General features: G+C 41.8%; 4 non-coding genes across 4 annotated transcripts; 3 read left to right on the top strand and 1 right to left on the bottom strand.

The window, feature by feature from the left end:
- The first annotated feature begins 7802 nt into the window (after window positions 1-7802).
- Window positions 7803-7884, top strand: trnas-gcu (transfer RNA serine (anticodon GCU)). The gene has a single exon. It is a non-coding gene; the product is annotated as a tRNA-Ser (tRNA).
- Window positions 7885-10318: 2434 nt separating this feature from the next.
- trnas-cga (transfer RNA serine (anticodon CGA)) lies at window positions 10319-10400 on the top strand. Its single transcript has one exon. It is a non-coding gene; the product is annotated as a tRNA-Ser (tRNA).
- An 8123-nt stretch (window positions 10401-18523) lies between these two features.
- Window positions 18524-18596, bottom strand: trnar-ucg (transfer RNA arginine (anticodon UCG)). The gene has a single exon. It is a non-coding gene; the product is annotated as a tRNA-Arg (tRNA).
- Window positions 18597-21277: 2681 nt separating this feature from the next.
- On the top strand, window positions 21278-21351 carry trnan-guu (transfer RNA asparagine (anticodon GUU)). The gene has a single exon. It is a non-coding gene; the product is annotated as a tRNA-Asn (tRNA).
- The last annotated feature ends 394 nt before the right edge of the window (window positions 21352-21745 follow it).

Genomic DNA, 21745 nt, shown 5'->3' with positions numbered 1-21745 from the left:
GGAGTTCTATTATACGGATAAATTTAGAGGACTATTATACATATATGGTAGGAGTTCCGGATAACTTTAGAGGACTATTCTACGTATATGGTTGGAGGTCTATTATACGGATAACTTTAGAGGTCTATTATACGTATATGGGTAGAGGTCTATTATACGGATAACTTTAGAGGTCTATTATATGTATATGGTTAGAGGTCTATTATACGGATAACTTTAGAGGTCTATTATACGTATATGGGTAGAGGTCTATTATACATCAAAGTTAGGTTTTACAGGTGTAGAAACTAGTAAATCAACCCAATGATTTGGTTTAGAAATTTATTGTGAAAATACACATTCACACCTGAAAAATATGTATTTCAAATTATACATTGTATACAATCAATCAACAATCAACATATGGGCAATAATCATAAAAAACACAACTAGTCTTAAACTTCAGCTACAAATTCTGGTAATATGGCAATATACAGTATAGTAACGGCAAACACAAACTAATTACATTAACACACTAACTCAAAACCACATTTTGATTCAAATATACATTTTAAAATGTACAACTTCTATATTTCCAAGAAAAAAAATATTACAATGGAAGTTAAGATGATTTTTGTCCACTATTTGCAAACCCTGTGTAATTGTCCTAACAGTTAGAACCAAAAACCTAGTATTTTCAGTGTCCAGATCTCCTGGCCCCCTGCCTTGCATATGCATTCTTCAAGTAACACATTGCGTGCTCCTTTATTTCTTTTTCTGCTGATTTAGGGCGGGACTTCAGCACCGCAGCTAGGAGAAAATTATATAATATTACTTCCCAAATTAATGATGATTAATATCTTCTTTAGTATAATCTAAAAAATGAACGGTTTACTAACCTCAAAGCTGAAATAAATGTATAAAATTTGGCTTGCATCATAGAAGTTGAGCAATAAAGTCTGTCCTAATTAAAGAGTACCCAAAGTTTGAAAGTACAACATAGAATAAGAATAGAGAAACGGCAAAACGATTTAGTGTCATCTTCCCCATTCACACCATTCCCCATTTCGAATGAATTCTGTATGCGTTAAAAGACAGCTATACACAGAAAACATGCAGGACACTGCTCACGATGTTTGCCGAGCCGAAACACAGTGCGTTTTTCCAAGCCATTTGACAACGCCCGCCCACTGAAAACTGCAGCAGATCGTGTAAAGACGTTCAACTTTGTAACTACTGCACGCACAGGAAGCAGAATAAATTCCTCTTTTCAAACTGTCAAAGGTTTGCTTTGCGAACGCTGCAGGACATCGCACAACCTCTTTTGAACGGGGACAAACGATTTCTTTGGGGCGCAGTAAGTACAGACGTTTAAAAAGCTCCACTATTTTTATGTGCCATTTTTTGCTTATTCACTTACTATTTTAATCAAAATAATATTAAGAAAGATCTGTATGTATTCAGATAGTATTATTATTGTTCATACTTACTCGTCAAAAGAGGATTGCTGAGATATTTGCGGATATACTTCTACGTTTGAAAAACGTGTCCAAAATGGTGACCAACGAATACTAGCAATGCATTGTGGTATATAACCGGAAAATATGCCGGGTTCGATATTTTCTCAACGTATGCGTTTATTAATGTTGTCGATATTATGGTTGAAATTTAACATTGATAATACATCGCGGCTATGTGCCCCCTGCTATGAGCTGATGTGCAATTTTAACGTATGCAGTTAGTAAGGATCGGTCACTGTTGTATGGTATTATATACAGTATAATGACATTATGGAATAGGATGGGGACAGGCCTGGCATCACGGGGGGAGGGAGGAATGTCGCCCCTTCAGTTTTGGGCAAAAAGATGTACCTAACTTACCTAGGAGTATACGGCACTCTGCACAGTGTACGAAGTAATTTTCGCAGTAATTAATTTATTATATTTACTATATTTATTATACACGTGTAAATTAATTACTGCGAAAATAATTTACTTCGTACACTGTGCAGAGTGCCGTATACTCCTAGTTGCGGCACACACGATACATACAGTAAAAAGCCTCAGGCACTGTGTTAGATGTGTTTTCGACGTTATATATGCGTTTATTAATGTCGTCGATTTTACGGTTGCAATTCGACTTTGATTATACGTCGAGGCGACGTATATATACGTATAGCCGTATTTTCGCCGTGAATATACGTATATTCGACGAATCAGTGCCCACTGGGTAAACTCTTCAGCAAACTCTGAACCAGCTCTAAGGAAACTAATCCGATTAGACGTTACTTTGACTCATCTTTTTACGCTAGGGTTAGGGTTAGCATTCCCACGCTACTTAGACACTTTGTTTACGCTCAGTGCTTGATTTTGGGAACTTCAGGACGAGTGGGAATTTTCTCCTATCTGTCAATTCTGTTTTGTTTTGGAGACTCTTGGCTGCCTATGTTGTACAGTGCAGCGTGAAGGAAACATTTTCCAAAACTGTGTCAGCTCAAAAGTTGTAAGAAAACCTCTCCAGCTGCTTTAACTCTCTTCATTTTTGTCATTTAATGTGACACTCGATGTATAACTGGAGCCTCACATATGCAAATGGTGAGGCTCCAGTTCGACACCCAGTTCAATACCACTTTACAGTAAATGACAAAAGCATGGCAGACTGTGCCGGACCGGCAGATTACTTCCGCTTATTTTTACCATATTAAACAATGGAAATCCAACCACTTGCATTTGTGACACTTGATTTTGGCTGCACCTAAGACACTCTTAAATCTTCAAACACATTTCTCTTCTCCCGCAACACTCTTGTCTGTCGGCGCTATGTGGCAGCGTTGCATGACAACCCATCTCACCACGGAAAGGAACCTAACAGCTTTGGTAAGAGAGGAGAAAAGGACCTGGCCCGTACGCGGCTCAAACCCACAACCTTGGCGTTACTAGCACCACCATCTAACCAACTGAGCTAACCGACCTCACAACAGTGGTCCTCTCTGTGCTGCAAAAAATCAAGCTCAGGGAATTTCTTTTGTCCTTTGAATAGAAAGCCGTGTAATTCAGTGTACGGGCTTTCTCGTGCAGTTTCATAGTTCTTGTAACCCAAATCCTACACTGGCCTGAAGTGCCCCCCCATTTCACAGCATTTTTCAGCTGATTTAAAATGTACCTAAAGGAGAAGCATTATTGAAGACCATCAATTACCAAGAGCTTTTGTCAAAGGTTTTGGTGGTCATTTTTAATGACCACAGAGCACTATGACCTCGGTTTTACATCTCATCCAAAAGACAGCGCCCTTTTTCCAACACAGCTTCTCCGTCACTATATTGGGACATTGGGACCCGTACAGACCTCAGAGTGAGCGCCCATTAACACCACTTCCAGCTGGAAGCTTTGTTTTTCCCTGTAGCTCACCCTCATCCTGGTACTGACCTGGCTCACACCTGCTTAGCTTCAGTGGGTTTTCAGTTGCGAGTTGCAAAAGTTGGGATACAAGTGTAGCGGCAATGCTTGTTAATAAGACAGAATTAAGCGTTGGTATGCTGTCCTAAATGAAGCCCCATCTCACCCCCCATCTCTGTGGTGCAGCCACAGAGAAAGTATTCATGCAGACTGATTTAAGTTGTTTTCTTTTGATAGGGAACAGCTCCCAGACAGGGATGCACTTAGCTAAGCCTGGCTATCATGATCAATGGTCATCCATTGGCGCCTATCTGTCTAGGGAGTGCTGAATGGACATCTGGACTGCATTCTTAAGTGTCAAGAGTAAGTGACTTATATCTCACCTTGACCAACCAATCAGGGACTGGCAGGGCGTGGTAATACCACGTGGGTCTCCAATGCCCGCCAAACTCTCAACCAATCAGCACACATCTGTGTCTTGGTCAAAAAGGGAGCGCAAGCTCAGATCGGGGCTCTCCTTGGCCATTTTCGCGCATCCTCAGAGACAATCACGTGACAACTGCTGTTGTCTGCATAGGGACTTGGACTTTGTTCTAAGCGCGAGGCCAAGCATCCCGTACGTACTCAGAATTCTACTAACGTGAATGCTCCGTTTGATCAACGGCAGCCTACAGTTGGACCCTCGTCGACAACCTGAATAGCTTATTCAGAAGCAGCGCTGGACCGGGAACGAACCAGTTTCTTCCCAGGCAAAAGAGTGACTTGTGAGGACTCGCGGTCACACTCTGTGCATAGAGACTTTCTACTAGCCAGCCGGACTGCTGGTAGATCCCCTCGGAGCAACGACTGCCCTGCGCGCCGCAGTCAGATTCCTCCGCCCGTCCTACTCCGAGCTGCACCTTGACTGGTTGGCTGGTAGCCAGAGGACGCCGACACAACGCCCATTGGACAACCGCTGGAACAGAGGCTGCAACAGAGCTTGTCAGCTGGTTTGGTGTTCGTGCCGGGAAATTCCAAATCCATACACAGTGGATAAGTTAACCCCATGTTCTACATTGCGTCTCGAGAATTCAATTGTACCTCAACACAAGTTGTTATCAATTTAATTCATGAGTAATGTATTTACTTCCGAGTTTAGAGTAACAATGGGTAATAACACTGATTAGCGATTTGGTAACCGAACGATATATATTGACATATATTCTCTGTTGTGTATCTCTTTGTGTTTGCATCTCTTCGAGATTATATATCTTGTATATTGATAACCCTCACAGTAAGGTCTGCCGCTCGTATCCAGGCAGACTAGTATATGTTTGGTGCACAATTTATATTAATAAATGTATCTCGTGTATTGAACCCGTGTGTGTGCGTTGTTAGTTGTTCTGGCGATTGATTTTCTAAAAGCCCCAACGAACAACCTCGTGATTACTGCTACAATTAATAAGTGTCTCAGTAAACCCATCAAACCACTACATTTAATGGCGTCCCTGGGTGGGCGAGTTTAGAATGAAATGAGACTCAATCGCACAGAATAACTGATGTTGCTGTGAGTTCAAGTTCAGCACAGCACCGTGGCTTTTATACGCGAATACCGGGTGTGCTGATAACTGCGTAAAGAAATCCCCCTGTTTTCTAGCGTTTAGTGTAACGTGTGCTGATTGGAAATCCATCTGCTCGGGTGTTTAGATTCCATACTGTATTTTGGTAAAAGGAAAAAAAGTAATACTCTTAAAGTTTCTCTGACGTAATGACAATGGCTGCTAAAATGTCTGAAGTGGAGTCGCTTATAAGTACTATTTCTAGCGACGACAATCCTGGTTACTGGAGCGGTATCGAAAAGTTGAACTTTGATGATATTGAGAAGCTGCAAGTAGATTTAGTAGCTAAGGTAGCGAACCAGCTTAACACAGGAGGGTCTGTGAACGCAGTTCAGGTCCTATCTAGTTTCGCCTTAAATCTAGCTAAACAGCTGGAACTGTCTTTGTCCGAGCTGACAAAGTTTCAAACGCTTCAGGGAAAGCTAGAAAGATATAAGGCGGAGCGAGTTGAGTTGTTGGATATAATCAGAGAAAAGAGAGTGAAAAGTGAGGAAAGTGAAGACAGACTCAGGGAAGTTTTAGGTAAATTAGATGACCTGTCTGCTAGAGAAACTGCGGCTGAGGTAGCTAGGAGAGACCTAGAAGCGAGCTTGAAAGAAAAAGAAAAAGAAATTGAGAGTTTAAATGAGCTCAGCCAGGAAAGGCAAAAGGAGTTAGATGCTGCCGTACTGGAAGCAAAACAGGCTAGATCCCACTTACATGCCAGCCCACCTAGCAGCCCGGAGCGCTCACCCAGGAGGTTTCTCCCGGCCAGGGTCTGTGGTCGGATCGGCATGGGGGAGATCGCCGAGTCCTGCGCGAGACGCAAGGGCGATTTAATTCAGGCATAGACCCCCTGCTCCTGATCACGGCCGTCTCCCTGCCCACGGAGAAACTGTAAAAATTAACCTCCACTCCCTGAGGCAGTTAGCCAAAGATGTAGAAAGGTTTGACCCGACAGTGTCAGGGAATAATGTGGAGACCTACATTGATGAGCTGAGATATACTTTGCAGTTTATGCCCGAAGCGTCCGAACAGGAAAAGGCTATGTTAGTAAGGAAAACTACCAGCCGAGCGGTCCACGAGTGGATGTCTAGACAAGGACCTGAGGTCTGTAATAGCTTTGAGGAGCTGTGTCAGGCAATGATCGGAGAATTTTCGGCTTTTATAGATCCCATATCTGCCGTGGCCACAGCGCACCATATTAAGCACGAAAAAGCTGAAGCCCCTCGCGACTATTACCCCTATTATATAATATTTTACTATTATATAACTTGTAAAATATTACCCCCGGTCCATTCTCTTCCAAAAGTGAGAAACACCTGTTTTCTACATTTTGTCTGTTTTAAAACCATATCTCTTTAAACCAAACCAAGAGTTTGTCTTTTGCACTGATATTCTGATTCATTTCAATTTCAAAGAAAAAAAAAACATTATCTTCCAAAGCATCATAAAATTGTCCATTCTTCCAGACTCTACTTCTCTCTTGTAGTAGTACAGCAGACCTTTCCAGGTGAGCAGATCACAGAGTCCGAAATATGCTTCCTCCATCAAGCAAAGTACCTGAACATGACTCGGTCTTCATAAAAGCGCCCCTGTAATAAAGAAATTAAATCCAAAATCAAGAGGGCAGTTGCCTACTGAAGTTCAAGAAGTCATCAATTTTAACCTAGCAACACATTAAAGGCTGCATCTATACAAGTACGATTCTAGAAATGCTCACCAGATTACGTTTTAAGAAAGAACTGCGCCTCAGGTTCCGCCGAGATCTTAACTCGGATGGCAGGATTCAGAGTCCGGAGTGCGGACTGATGGCGCACGGAGGGTCCACATACTGTGGATCCCTCAGTTTTCTTCCGCGTGTTTAAACCGCCAGCGTGTGGCTCTCCTGTCCCCGTGACCTCATTGCTCTGCTCTCGCCTCTGTGCAGCCGAGCCCGACTCATGGTAAAGTGGAAAAAAATATGCCCTCAACGTGGGATTTACTCTGGATCGAGGATAGATGTCACCTTTTTATCGTTGAACAGGATGTATGTGATGTGGCGACTAGGTTCAATTTTGTATCCTTTTAAAAGATTAAGGACTGGGGTGAGCGGGATTTATCACCCTTTCAGCTAAGAACCCGACGTGAGCACCGTTTAAGCTGCATAGACTCGGTCGTTTAACTCTTCTCCATTAGCAGGGTTAAGGTTAAAGAAAAAAAACATTGCTGACTTCTTTTTTTTTTGCCAGCCGCGAGCGCTGATTAGCGAGGTTTGTATTTCATGTTTTGCAAGTTGCATCCATTTTAAGAAAAACAAGTCGTTCAAGACAGGAAATGAATACTTGCATTTAATTAAGTCTAGGCGTATGCGGTTGTCCATAATGACCAGTTCTGTTCGAGAACACAGCACAAAAAAAGGCACCGCTGGGATTCGGACCCAGGATTTCTTGTTTACTAGACAGGCGCTTTAACCAACTAAGCCACGGCGCCCCGGGAGTGCTGTTTTTTTGCAGCCACTTGGACACACCACTCAGACACATCTGCATTCGGTGTGTGCTCCGCCTGCTCGCTGAGCAAGTTGCCACCTTTACATACAATAGCAACATCGACACCAAGAGAAAGGATGACAAATGGCTTTTATCTGGAACTTTTCATGTCCAAGGAGCTCAATGTGCTTTCTGTGTACAACAGGGCCACTGAACTCCACACTGGCCACTGAACCACAGCAGTGGCTTGCTGGCTTGACATCTCCCAAGGAAAATGTTGAAATCGCATGTGGAACAGGAAAAGGACCCTCGAGTACGAGGGAAAAAAAAGAAAAAGATCATCTGGAGCGTGCCAACCCGTGTCTGGACAGCCCAGTTTCATTGACGAGGTGGCCGAGTGGTTAAGGCGATGGACTGCTAATCCATTGTGCTCTGCACGCATGGGTTCGAATCCCATCCTCGGCGCTCTCTATGTCTGACACGTGTGCCTGTTAGATGTTGGCCCTCCTTCTGTTTGCTCCAGTACTAGAGCTGTACATTTTCTAGCGGTGGCTGAACATGGTATAGTAGGCTAACGTCGGTATCGAGCAGTGGCAGTAACAGTATTTACGTGCCGCTGCTGCCAAGTGGCTCTGGGTTGAGACCGCATTTTCACTTACTTGCAGCACAAACGGAGAAAGCGATTTTTGACAGTCTCTCGAGAGACTGCGCTAGGTGTTTAGGGATAGACTTTGTCAGTTCCCCCTGGGATGATGGCCTCTCAAATAGTTTGTGATTCCTCTAGACGTTTATACAGTAGAAGCCTGCTTCGTGGCTTAAATCCAAGCTAAGGAAACGAGTTAGAGGTCTGATGCAGAACTGCACTGTATGTGTGAGGAAAGCTGCCCCCTTCTGTTCCATGTCGACCGAACAGAGGACTGTAAAGGATACGACCAAGAAACTTTAGGATGCTGGTTGGAATCCAGCTCCAAAGAAGCCCCTTTGGGTGTTATGTCATGAAAAAGTAAGAACAGAGAATCTCCCTTTGATCAAAAGCGCAACAGAACTGTTTTCTGTGGAGCAGGTTTCAGACCCGTAGACCTGTTTTATTTGTATGGCGTTCGTAAGCGCGCAAAACAAGGACAATTCCTGCGTCTAACACGAATGTAAATGCTTTTGAAAGTGCAGTGTGGTGCAGCTTGTAAAATCCTTGTCCACATTTGTGGTTTGTTGATGTTTTTTTTCTGTCTGCCAAAGTTGCATTTTGACATCCGGACGGTGAGACTTTATCATTTGAACGTGAAGCCAGCCTTAAACCCTCTGAGGCGTGTCTGTCTGCCGGCATGTATCTTGTGAAAGGTATTTTTTTTTTAACGGAGAGCGACTTTAAAAAGGTTTCCGCAGACACCTCGCACTCCGGAGGAGGAATGCGGCGGCGGCGAGCTCACTGTAGTTGTGGCCGAAGAGTTAAGGCGATGGACTTGAAATCCATTGAGGACTCCCTGCTCAGGTTCGAATCCTGCTGACTACGGCGTCTGCTGCACGTCGCCTTGTGCCTGTGTGGCAAAGGCGAAGTGCCGCTTCTCCTTTCCTGGTACTATAAAAATGCTACATCGCTTGGTCCTGCTTCCATGGAAAGCAGTTCTTCAGGTAATTCTACTCTCTTACCAAAGCTGTTAGGTTCCTTTCCGTGGTGAGATGGGTTGTCATGCAACGCTTCCACATAGTGCCGACAGACAAGTGTGTTGCGGGAGAAGAGAAAAGTGTTAGAAGATTTAAGAGTTTCTTAGGTGGAGCCAAAATCAAGTGTCACAAATGCAAGTGGGAAGATTTCCAATGTTTAATATGGTCAAAATAAGCGGAAGTTATCTGCTGGTCCGGCACAGTTTGCCATGCTTTTGTCATATACTGTAAAGTGGTGTCGAACTGGGTGTCGAACTGGAGCCGCACCATTTGCATATGTGAGGCTCCAGTTATACATCGAGTGTCACATTAAATGACAAAAATGAAGAGAGTTGTAGCAGCTGGAGAGGTTTTCTTACAACTCTTGAGCTGACACAGTTTTGGAAAATGTTTCCTTCACGCTGCACTGTACAACATAGGCAGCCAAGAGTCTCCAAAACAAAACAGAATGGACAGATAGGAGAAAATTCCCACTCGTCCTGAAGTTCCCAAAATCCAGCACTGAGCGTAAACAAAGTGTCTAAGTAGCGTGGGAATGCTAACCCTAACCCTAGCTGGAGTTTGAGCAATCCGGCACTGAGCGTAAGAAGATGAGTCAAAGTAACGTCTAATCGGATTAGTTTCCTTAGAGCTGGTTCAGAGTTTGCTCAAGAGTTTACCTTTCACAGATGCGCAAAGAAGAATGTTGGGGGTGCACGCTTCAAGGTGCCTTACAGCTGTAGGGAGTGATTCGAGACGATTCGTGGCGTGTGCTCGTTCCCATGTACCGTACGCCCCGGGGTGCAGTGCTAGGATGACGTACAATACCACTTGGGCACGTAACGGCGTTATGTGCAGGGTTTTCGTTTGTTCGTTTTGTTTTGCTCTGCTTTGCTTTGTTTTGCTTTCCATCGCGTTGGTAAGAGCGTAAATAAAAATGCGATTCCTGTGTCTACCACTAATGTAAGAGCTATTTCAAGTGCGACGTGGTGCGGCTTTTCAAATGCTTGTGGGCATTTCTCTGTTGTTGATTCTTTTTTTGTGTGTAACAAAGTGGCATTTTCATGTCCGGACGGGGAGACTTTATCATTCCGACATGAAGCCAGCCTTAAACCCTCTGAGGCGTGTCTGTCTGCCGGCACGTATTTTGTCAAAGGTATTATTTTTTTTTAACGGAGAGCGACTTTGAAAAGGTTTCCGCAGCCACGTCGCACTCCGTGTTAGATTAAAGGAGGAATGCGGCGATGGTGAACTCGCTGTAGTCGTGGCCGAGTGGTTAAGGCGATGGACTCGAAATCCGTTGGGGACTCCCCATGCAGGTTCAAATCTTGCCGACTACGGCGTCTGCCGCACGTCTCCTTGTGCCTGCGCGGCAAAGGTGAAGTGCCGCTTCTCCTTCCCTGGTACTATAAAAACACTAAATAGCTTGGCCCCGCTGCCATGGAAATGAGTTCTTCAAATAACCACACATCTTGCGTTCGCACCTCTGGTGTTCTACTTATGCCTTTGAAAACCTAATGAATAAAACTGAAAGAACCGACACAATATGTAGGTGCTCGTAAAGCATGCATTAAAGAACTGTTAACAGCAAGGGTTTCAGTGGGTTAACTGAGGAGAAGGCGTGATCGCTAATTGTTGACTTTTTATTTGGTGTTAGAAACACTCTTACTGTGCATGACGTGCAACAAATTTAGCCACAGAAATTGCATCACGCTTTCATGTATGCTATTGCAGACACCAACGTTGCCTAGATAGAAAACCGAAATAGCCGTGGGTTTGCTTGCTGGTCTGAAGGATCTCTCTTCGAATCTCTATCATTTGTCAATGGAAGTAAAAGGTGCTGCAATCTGATACGTTCAGAATCAAACCCGCAGCTGTTGTTCGACTTTATTTCTTGACTAATTACAACTGAGTGTCGCATGAGCAGTTACGTAAACTTGTCTGATATATTTGAACACAAATGCCTTTCTTCAATTAAAACTAACAGTACATTGTCAGGGACATTCAGTTCTATACAAACAAGAGACAGACAAGAGAACATTTAGTATATAATAGACAGAAAGAGGTTCGAATCCTGCCGACTACGTTGTCCACCTCCTGTCGTTGTGTTTCGGCGCAAGCAAAGAAGCGCGCCTGTTCGGTGTTCCTGGTGGTTTTAAAATGCCAAATTGCTTGTACCCGCTCCCTTGCAAATAAGTTCTTCAGCGTCCGCGAATGGCATTTTACAGCTGGAAGCAGATGTCGACGCTTTTTGCACAGAGCACCAAAAAAGCGTCTTTTTTGAAGGCCCGGGTTCTGAGCGTTGGTGGTTCAGTGGTAGAATTCTCGCCTGCCACGCGGGAGGCTCGGCTTTGATTCCCGGCCAATGCAGTGGCTTTTGCAGCGAGCTGCTCCATCACTTGCATCCCCTTGCAACTCGCAACTGAAAACCCACTGAAGCTAAGCAGGTGTGAGCCAGGTCAGTACCCGGATGAGGGTGAGCTACAGGGAAAAACAAAGCTTCCAGCTGGAAGCGGTGTTAATGGTGCCGGCGGTGGGGCGCTCACCCTGAGGTCTGTGCGGGTCCCAATGCCCCAGCATAGTGACGGAGACACTGTGTTGTAAAAGGGCGCTGTCTTTTGGATGAGATGTAAAACCGAGGTCACAGCGCTCTGTGGTCATTAAAAATGACCACCAAAACCTTTGACAAAAGCTCTTGGTAATTGATCGTCTTCAATAATGCTTCTCCTTTAGGTACATTTTAAATCAGCTGAAAAATTCTGTGAAATGGGGGGCACTTCAGGCCAGTGTAGGATTTGGGTTACAAGAACCATGAAACTGCATGAGAAAGCCCGTACACTGAATTACACGGCTTTCTATTCAAAGGAGGGCAAAAGAAATTCCCTGAGTTCGATTTTTTGCAGCACAGAGAGAGCCACTGTCGTGAGGCCGGTTAGCTCAGTTGGTTAGAGCATGGTGCTAATAACGCCAAAGTCACGGGTTCGTGCCCCTTACTGGCCAGGTCCTTTTCTACTCTCTTACCAAAGCTGTTAGGTTCCTTTCCGTGGTGAGAGGGGTTGTCATGCAACGCTGCCACATAGTGCCGACAGACAATTAAATGACAAAAATGAAGAGAGTTAAAGCAGCTGGAGAGGTTCTCTTACAACTTTTGAGCTGACACAGTTTTGGAAAATAATTCCTTCACGCTGCAGTGTACCATATAGGCAGCCAAGAGTCTCCAAAACAAAACAGAATTGACAGTCATATAATGTCCATTAACCCCGGTTTTAAACGCAGCATCATGTCTGCCATCATAAGAATATGAGTCCAATATTTTAGAATATAGTCAGAATGACTTCTAACCTTAGCTGTGGTGTCTTTAATCCCTATTGCTCAATGCATGGTGTACGTACTGCATACATGTGTCTTGAGAATGAGGAATGGGCCCCTGAGACAGTCATTTGCCTGTTTCACAAATGATCGTATTTTACTAGAGATTCTGTTTGGGATTCAGATGTGCATTCGGACAGCAATCCCTTTCAAGAAATGATATGTTCTGGATGAGGTCAAAGGTGCTAGAACACTGTATTTAGGATGTGTTTGCAGTGATTGTGTGTCTCCTGCTTCAACGCAGTGATATATAGATGTGCTCCTGTAATTTATTGGTACATGCCCAGGGCAGTAAGTAGTCTGAGGATTTATTTCCAGACGGCATAGAACAGTGAAGCACTTCTACTTAAATTATTACATTATACACAATTTGAGTTCATTTTAAAAAGTAAAAGGTAATGAAAGGAATGCATTTTCATAAGAAAGATAATACCGATATGCATGTGATAATCTTCCTTATATCATGTAGTGCGTCATTTGGACACTTTGTGGGCTTGAAATACAAAGAAAATCATGTTCTATGGTACAAGATAAATACAAAACTTAATCATTTATTTTAATTAGATTTGTTTATAAAGCATAAGCAATCATTTATTACATTAATATATGTGAAAATGACATTTTAGCACCATAATATTACATACAGGTCTCTAGCTTCAACACAGTGATATATATATATATGCTCAGTGATTTATTGGTACATGCCCAGGGCAATAATCAGAATTAGTATTTATTTCCATACGGGCTACAGGTAATGTTGTGAAATACTTCAACACACTGGATCGCAGATTTAGACCCCCTGCACTCTTACTCCTTAAAAACCAAAGAAATGAAGATATGTAGCAATCACATTGTAACAGGGGTGACAGTGACTTAATGCTTATACTACTGGACTTCTGGTACCTTTAGGGTACGGTGTTCCCTGAAGGGCTCTCAAACCCCGCATTTCAGATGCCTAGCTGTATTGCTGATGTGTTGCACCTCAGAATCACTTTTAAACCTTACCTCTGGTATCTTTAATCCCTATTGCTCAACGCATGGTGAAAGTATTGCATAAATGTGTCTGAAAATGAGCAATGGGCACCTGAGAGACTCATTTGCCCGTTTCACAAATGATCATATTTGACTAGAGATTCTGTTTGGGATTCAGTTGTGCATTCTGACAGCAATCTCTTTCAAAAAATGATTTTACCTTATCGCGGCTTTGCCCTTCTTGCCTTTTTGGACAATATCTCCATCTTGTGGTCGTTGTTGGTAATGTCTAGACAATATCTCCATCTTGTGGTCGTTGTTGGTAATGTTTTCTTATGCCCTTTTTTTATTTCAATTCTCTATTAGATGATTCTAGAATCTCTACAATAGAGTTGAAAACATCAGTTTTATAGCAGACAATATGACATTATTTATAGTCCAATTAGAAATTTATTACCCTGTTTTTAACATAATAACAAATTAAAACTAAGTTTGGAACACCAGGGAACATAAAAAATGATTTTTAGGAAAACCATGAGGTTCTCTGTGTCCGATGCCTGCAAGGGGAGAAAGCTAGAATCCTTTGATTTTTCCAAATTTGAAAATAAACATCATATAACAACAGCTTTCATTCCTAGGAGTGAAAAACAACCATTTTTGAAGACATATTAGTTTCTAAAACACTACAATAAAGTTAAAAACATCCATTTTATATTACATTATTTTTTGTGAAATAATTAAATTGGCTTATTTCTCTCGCATTAAATTGGCTACAAATGCAAGAATTCAACCAGATATTCTTGTAAAATGTATAATGTTGCATTGCAGTTAGTTAATGTAGTTAGTCCATAGTCAGCAATCTAAACTTTATTGTTAAGCTTTAATGATTGATGTTGTACCAGTAACCTTTAGAAATACTATAGTACTTCACAAATGCTTTGTGTGTTTGGAAACCTTTTGAGTAAAAGCCTTATAAAAATAGGTTTAGTTTTTACAGGACATCACAAAGAAATAGGATGGTATAATTCTTATAATTGCTTAGTGATTGTATTTGGAAGATTATGCACTAAACAGACTTCAGGAATGCCAGTGGATCATTGTGCTATTTGGAATTATTCCAAAAATCAAGTGACCTCTTTGCTGTAGTATTTTTAGTATTATTTATTTAGTATTAATAAAGAATAGATTTATTAAAGTCGTGCGATGTGCAAGCGGGATATGTAAAATAATTTAAAATAAAGTTTTTTATTATTGTTATAGAGAAACATGATCAGATTTTCCCTGGTTCAGAAAAAAAACGATTAAAATCTGTAATCTTTCCACTTGTATGTCATCAGACATTAACGAGTACAACCCCCCTCTCTGCCGGAGTGCTGGCTGTGACGAATTAAACCAATTTCACAGGTGTTTTCAAAGTAGGAAGTACAGTGTTAACTAGTAGATGGCCTCCTCAATGAAATCGCTTCAACATGCTAATGCGTTGGTATAACAGTCCGGGCGTGGCAAGCTTCCAATGTCAACTCGACTCGATTGGAAGACAATGAACGTATTTTAGCCCTAAATGAATTAATAGCAAACATGGTTTACATAAAAGACATTTTTCCAAGAAAGTTTATAATAATACAATCTATAGTTGAAATCTGAGCCTAAATATAAAGAAAAAAGCATTTTCAGAGAGCAATCACGCTGTGTTTATGTAGAAAAAGCGATTAGGTTTATGAGCAATCTAATTACCTATTCGCTTAAAACGCTATATAAAATAAAGTTTATTTAAAGATGAATGATAAGTGTCGCAGTTTTAATAATTTTCGTAGTAGGGCTTGGACAGATTCCAAGTGCATTTTTGCAATTTACGTTGCATTGTCCAATGTGATGTTGTAATACAGTTTAGAATACAGTAAGTCTAAACTGTATCAGCTTTATTTATGGGTTGCAATTTAGAAAAAGTCAAAAACCGCACTCAAAATCCAATTTAGAGCTTTCTGGCAAGAGGAGACACCCAAATTATAATGTAACATGCCACTGTTTGTGCATGAACAAAGTTATACTGCAATTTTCCTTAGATACGCGATTAAAAAAAATAATTTTTTTGAATCCCCGGCCAAACACATTCCATAAGAATCAGCGCTTTTATACAGTATATCGCCTTTAAACACGCGTTTACGATTTAAATCAAAACTCGATTCAAATCAATATAAATGTTTATTTTGTAACGCATAGGTGACTATTCATTGTTATTAAAAAGACGTAAATTCGATCATGTTGTGATATTTAGAAATATAAATTTGTTTTGATGCGAGTGAGGTTTTATTTAATCTCTGACCAAGGGAAATGTTTCATTTTTTCAAAGAAATGTTTGTTAAAAATTAAAGTCATAGTTCCATGAGATTCAACCACAGACCATGTGACATAGGAGTCAGGAACCTAACCCACAGCACCACCAGCGCAGTCACATGCTGAGGGCTGAAAAAGCACTACAGAAACATTATCGACTATAAAATAATGTAATTAGGCACAGAAGAAGTTTACAGCACAGTACAATAATAAATGCTGACCATGACTTTAGAAGCATAAATTACCTTACACTCAATTTAAACACAAGCTGTCTTTAGCCCTCTAAGCTGGTTCATACAGAAATGTAGAGAACCAGGCTCAGAACACACAGCTTCATTAGCGAATACATATGCAGAACAACTAGAGAAGATGTTTTACAGAGGATGGATTTTTAGAAACATCCCATCAGTGACATCACTGAAGTCAACTCCTAGGTAACTGTCGTGTGGATAGTTTCACAAGAATCAGACAAAGGTTTAAGCATCGCTTATTTTAGATAAAACTGCAAAAAAACAACAACAACCCATAATGTACTTCTTTGCGGCTCTGTTTGCCCAAATCATATATTCACAACGTGAAATTAGAAAATAGTATTACGTAACCAAAAACCGCAATATGGAAACAGAACCTGTGTAATTGTTGACAGATGATGTACTCGTAACATTTTTACAAGACGAACTACAACATTTAAAAAATGACTTGTATGTACTTGATATCTCTAATCAATCCACTGCACTGCATTAAAACAAAACAAAAACTAAAACGCCCTGGGCATACCGTTTCGCGCTTCTCATCAGTTGCTCAAAAGCAATTTGACCGTATGAAATGCATAATATAAACCTAGAAACATATACGTGAGGAGTATTTACGTAGTATCGGTGTCAAGACATACCTCTCAAATACTGTAAATCAAGTTAAAAATATCTCAAGACCGATTCTGGTCATAATGAAACCATGTTTCGTGTATGTTTTCTTTAAAGTACCGAGACCAGCCATATACTGTATGTTTATGTTCCAAAATTAATATCGTTTATGGCCTTCACACGCGTTGCATTACGCTCCTATTCTTTTTATGCTCAGGCACTAAGATTTCCCTTCAGTGGTAAAATTCCATATAAATATTCAATACTTAAACGGGCACAGTTAAGACATTAAATATACATATACATATACATATACATATACAAACTGTATACAGTACAGTTTGCATACGGTAATATGTTTATGTTCCTAAATCAATCTCTTTTATGAGCATGTGAAAGGCATGGTGAATCGATTCTCAAAAATTACTGTACTTTGCATGATTGGAAAAAAATGCGTGATTGCGAAATGCTGTGGTGTTACTTTTACAAAGAAGGTCAGTGAAAAAAATAATGTGGACCAGGGCAATACTTTGAGTTTACAGCTTGTCCAAGGTCATTTATTATTAATACTATTAGTAATATCTTCATTAAAGACTTTGATGGCTACAGCTCAAACATGAGAAGTTGAGCTTTATTAGCTCCACCTTGCGGAAATTCCGGATACTATTATTTTGCTAGCGGTATTTACCGGTAACTCGCGGTATTTACCGGTAACTCGCGGTAGACTGCGTACAGCGTACCGGAAAATAATGCAGTATCGCCCGCACATTTTGAATGGCTGCATCTGTAGCAATCATATTGTAGCAGACACTCATTTGCCTGTTTCACAAATGATCATATTTTACTAGAGATTCTGTTTGGGATACGGATGTGCATTCTGACACCAATCTCTTACAAAAAATGATTTTACCTTATCGCGGCTTTGCCCTTCTTGCCTCTTTGGACAATATCTCCATCTTGTGGTCGTTGTTGGTAATGTCTAGACAATATCTCCATCTTGTGGTCGTTGTTGGTAATGTCTTCTTATAGATAGATACTTTATTGATCCCGTGAGGGAAATTGCAGTGCAACAGCAGCTTAACACACACAACACAGCCACAGTGTAACGAATTATATAATAATAGTACAATACTGTATATATACTGTATATATATATATGAAACAGAAATAGAAACAGAAACAGGAATCGCTTACTCACCTGGAGAATCTCTGTAGGAATATCTAGCATTTATCAATGGAAATAAAAGCTGCTTTAATACAGTGCATGTTCAAACTCAAACCCTCAGCTGCTGTTCTTGTTTGTTTTGGGACAAATTGCAACTGAGCATCGCATGAGCCGTTACGTACCCTTATCTGTTTGGCAATTTCAAGGGAGGAGTTAGGTCAGAATGGGTAGGCTGCAAAACAACAAGTAAAGATTTATTCCAAGATGAAACGTTGTGGCGGTTTTCTTATCTTTTCAGCATGGACTCAACTTTTACGTGTTCCTTATATGCTATATGTGTATCTATTAGCACCAATGTCGTTCTTAAAAACTAACATGAAATTGTCAGGGACATTCAGCTATATACAAAGACGAGACAGACAAAGTAATAATTCTGTATTAACGTGGCCTACATATTGACGCAATGATCGAACTAACTGACATGTTCTGATTCAGATCCCCTGCAGTTCATGCCAATTAGAACAATAGCAATGCTGAGTCCTCCCCACCCTACCGAGCACAAATTCAGCTGCTCTCCAGTTCTGTTCTGCATGTTTTTTCATTGCAATTGAGCTCGGAGCTGGAGATGATCTCCATACAGTTCTGTGTTCACTAGCCCGCACTTGCGTGCTAATTTACGGGTTGTGGCAAATGCTTTTCTATAGTTCATATACATGACGGCAACCTGTTACCGAGGAACCTGAGAGGTTTAAAAGCCTCATGAGCCAGGCAGGACTCGAACCTACAATCTTCTGATCCGAAGTCAGACGCGTTATCCATTACGCCACTGGCCCATAGAACATGCACTTGCACTCCACCACAGAGAGCTCTACACTGCTACTAGTAGTACACTTCCCCATCTAAATTTTCACAGCAAGAAACTTGTGTTTCCTACTATTTTTATCAGGTTTAAAATATCATCTCCTTAAAACAGAAAAAGTGTTGATGTGTCGTGCTGAAATTCCGATTGATTTTGAATTCAAAGAAAAAAGGTTTTCTTCCAAAACACCATGAAATTGTCACATCTTGCAGACAATAGGTGTATTCCATGTTGAAAAGAGAAGAAAGAAAACCATGGAGCCTTTAACAGGTGTGAGGCTTCTTCAGGTGTGAGAAGACCTCACAGTCGAAACGCTGTGGTTCCGTTCTTCTCTTTTCAGTGTAGTGATTCATAGCCGTTCAGGGACCCCAAATATGTAAGAAAACCGGTTCAGGGACGCCAAATATGTAATCATAGTGGCTCTCTGAAGGCACCAGTTCTGTAGGGTTTGGGCATTTACTGAGACAATTATTAATTGTAGCAGTAAATCACAAAGTTGATTCTTTTGATGGCTTTAGAGTCCAACCATGCGACATAACTCAAACAACGCACACACACAGGTACTAATACACGAGGATACATTTATTAATACATAGAATATGCATATAAAACTAACAGATCTTATCGAGAGGGTTATCAGAATACAAAAGGTATATATTCAGTCAGTTACGAAGTGTTACACATATCAAGAGGACATACGTTCAGTATATCATTCATTAAGACCGTTTCGTAAATGAACTTAGTTATAACTTCTACATTAGATACTCAAACAAGTACATAACTCTTAGGAATTAAATTGATATCAACTGGTTGGGATAACAATTGAATTCTCGAGCTGTAATGCATTGAAGTTAAATACTCATCCAATCTTTGGGGATTCAGATCTTCTGCGGGCACAAAGAAACAGTTGCAGGCTGTTGCTGTCCAATCCGCGCTCTCTGGCTCCGTGCCAGGCTGTGCTGTGCGGCTTGCGACGGTGCGCTGCTGATGCTCACTGACCGGCTAGTTAGTGTTGGCTTTAACTAGCAAAGTTTGTGCACAGGAGAAAAGATGACTGTGGGTCCCAGCAAGTCAGGAAGAGGACCGGTTCGTTCCTAATGAAGAGCTAGTTCTGAATAGTGATTCAGCTTTCCACAGTTCCGACCTGTTCACGAGGCCTGCTGCTGGTTACTCTCTGGCAACCTCCACTCTAGACTCTTAGAACAAAGGAAAGTTCTGGCACTCAGACACACTGGCCGTTCCGTGGTTGTCCGGGCTGAGTCTCAGGATGGTCAGGAGGCGCGCTGCGAGGATGTCCTGCCCTTGGGAGCCTTCTGCTCCTGGGCCGTCCTGCCCTGGAATTCTCCTTTGAATTCCCTTTAGAACAGTCCACAGAATCCTCTCCAGAATCCCTTCTGAATCTTGTTGAATCTCACTGAATCTCTCAGGCTCTCTGTGTTGCCTGTTTTTACCTGGAGGAACTTCAGCTCATTGATTGGCTGAAAGTTCCATGGGCATCAGAGTCCCACGTGGGTTACTCGGCCCTACCAGTCCCTGATTGGTTGATCAAGGTGAGATATGAGTCACTTACTCCTGACACTTAGTAATGCAGTCCAGATGTCCAACTGGCACTCCCTAGACAGATAGGCGCCAATGGATGACCATTGATCATGATAGCCAGGCTTAGCTAAGTGCATCCCCCTTTGGGAGCTGTCCTAGGACCTTAAATCACCCTGGGAATAGTCTCTCTGTGGCTGCACCACAGAGATGAACAGAGAAATGGGGCCTCATTTGGGAAGCTCGGAAACACTTAATTCTGCCTTATTAATAAGCCTCGCCGCTACATCAGCATGCAATAAACCTATTACTTGTTCCTTTGCAGCCGAGGCATGCTGACGTAGCTACCCAGCTGAACATCTTGCAGACTCTACAGTACTTCTCTCCTGTAGAAGTAAAGCAGGGCTTGCTGGGTGAGCTTTTGCTCCGGTAAATTAGGTCACGTGTCATGTTAAATCACTTCTTCTAAACACAACATTTGCTGGTGCTAGCTTTCCCCATGAAAAGAGACATTTCCCTTACAGTACATGACATATCGTTTTTATTCTATCAATAAGTATAGAAATTAAACAAAAGAAAAAATGGTGTCGCCAAAGAATGCACAGCTCTGTCACCTTGGGGAGGTGTCAAGGGCATTGAACTCCTTGGACATGAAAAGTGCCCGATAAATGCCATTTCTCATCATTTCTCTTGGCGTCAGTTCTGCTATTAAATGGGATGGAGGCAACGGGCTCAGAGAGCAGGTTAAGTGCACACCGAACGCAGATGTGTCCAAGTGTCTGTAAAAGCGCGGTGCTCCGCTGGCGCTGTTCCCTAGTGGCTTAAAGTGCCCGCCTAGTAAGCAGGCGATCCTGGGTCTGAATACCAGCGGTGCCTCTCTCCGTGTCTTGTTGTGCCGAATGTATCATTTCAGACAAACATGTACAGCTTGGTTCAGTTTAATGCAAGAATTCATTTCCTTTCTGGAATAACTTGTTTTTGAAGAAATCCATACAGCTTGTGAAAGATGAAATCCATTTCTTGGTTGTCAGTGGAAAAAGATTGCCGGCTGCAAGAAGCGCAAGTGATTGTTTTCTTTGACCATAAACCTGCAAATATAGGGAGCACAAGCGGCCGTCAGTCTCTGTGGCGCAATCGGTTAGCGCGTTCGGCTGTTAACCGAAAGGTTGGTGGTTCAAGCCCACCCAGGGACGCATGTCTCCGTTTTTCCAATGTAAACATCATCACCGCTAAAGAAGATGGCGCAGAAGGCTCCACAGTCGAAACGTTGTGCTTCTTTTCTTCTCTTTTCAGCATGGAGTAAACCTTTGCTTGATCCTTTGCAGCCTACGCATGCTGACACAGCTACCTTTCTCTTAACGCGCCTCAATCATTATTCACCAAAACCATCAGCAGAATGTGTCGCCTTTGTGGTGATGTCACTCCTCTGCTTCACAAATGTCCTTAGTGACGGACCATTTCTTTCTGCCATTTTTCCGGAGCGGTTATTGATTGCTCCATCATTTCCCTCATACTTTCCATCCCTAGATTGAAAAAAAAAAACAGAAACAGGCTGACAGGACGACAATCAAATTGCAAAAACTCATC

This window comes from Lepisosteus oculatus, unplaced genomic scaffold (assembly GCF_040954835.1).
Source record: "Lepisosteus oculatus isolate fLepOcu1 unplaced genomic scaffold, fLepOcu1.hap2 HAP2_SCAFFOLD_52, whole genome shotgun sequence".
Lineage (NCBI taxonomy): Eukaryota > Metazoa > Chordata > Actinopteri > Semionotiformes > Lepisosteidae > Lepisosteus > Lepisosteus oculatus.
The sequence above is the reverse complement of the archived record's forward strand: the minus strand, read 5'-3'. Positions and strand labels throughout refer to the sequence as shown.